At 46.5% G+C, this 346-nt stretch overlaps 1 non-coding gene across 1 annotated transcript; it reads left to right on the top strand.

The window, feature by feature from the left end:
• The first annotated feature begins 229 nt into the window (after window positions 1–229).
• LOC141593301 (small nucleolar RNA R71) lies at window positions 230–335 on the top strand. Its single transcript, XR_012521395.1, has one exon. It is a non-coding gene; the product is annotated as a small nucleolar RNA R71 (small nucleolar RNA).
• Window positions 336–346: the final 11 nt, after the last annotated feature.

Raw genomic sequence — 346 nt, 5'->3', positions numbered from 1 at the left:
CATGGCTTCCAGCTGAGCCACGACTGCCTTATCAACCACGTGAACCATTCGAATACCGTCCCTTGGGTTCCCATACTCAGCACAATGGGTCTCCATCTCCTCAATAATGGCCCATCCCTTATCATCATCGGTATTCTTTTAAAATCTTCCATTGGACGAGGCGTCAAGTATAGCTTTGTGGTCATCGTACAACCCATTGTAGAACTGATTGGACAGAAACCACGGATCAAAACCATGGTGAGGAAGAGACCTCACCAACCTCTTGAACCGACACCAAGCTTCATAGAAAGTCTCATTAGGTGCCTGCTTGAAACTAGTAATATTTGTCCTCAGCTGATTGGTACGC

This window comes from Silene latifolia, chromosome 7, assembly GCF_048544455.1.
Source record: "Silene latifolia isolate original U9 population chromosome 7, ASM4854445v1, whole genome shotgun sequence".
NCBI classification, from domain to species: Eukaryota; Viridiplantae; Streptophyta; class Magnoliopsida; order Caryophyllales; family Caryophyllaceae; genus Silene; species Silene latifolia.
Note: the sequence above shows the minus strand (reverse complement) of the source record. Positions and strands in the feature narration are given on the sequence as shown.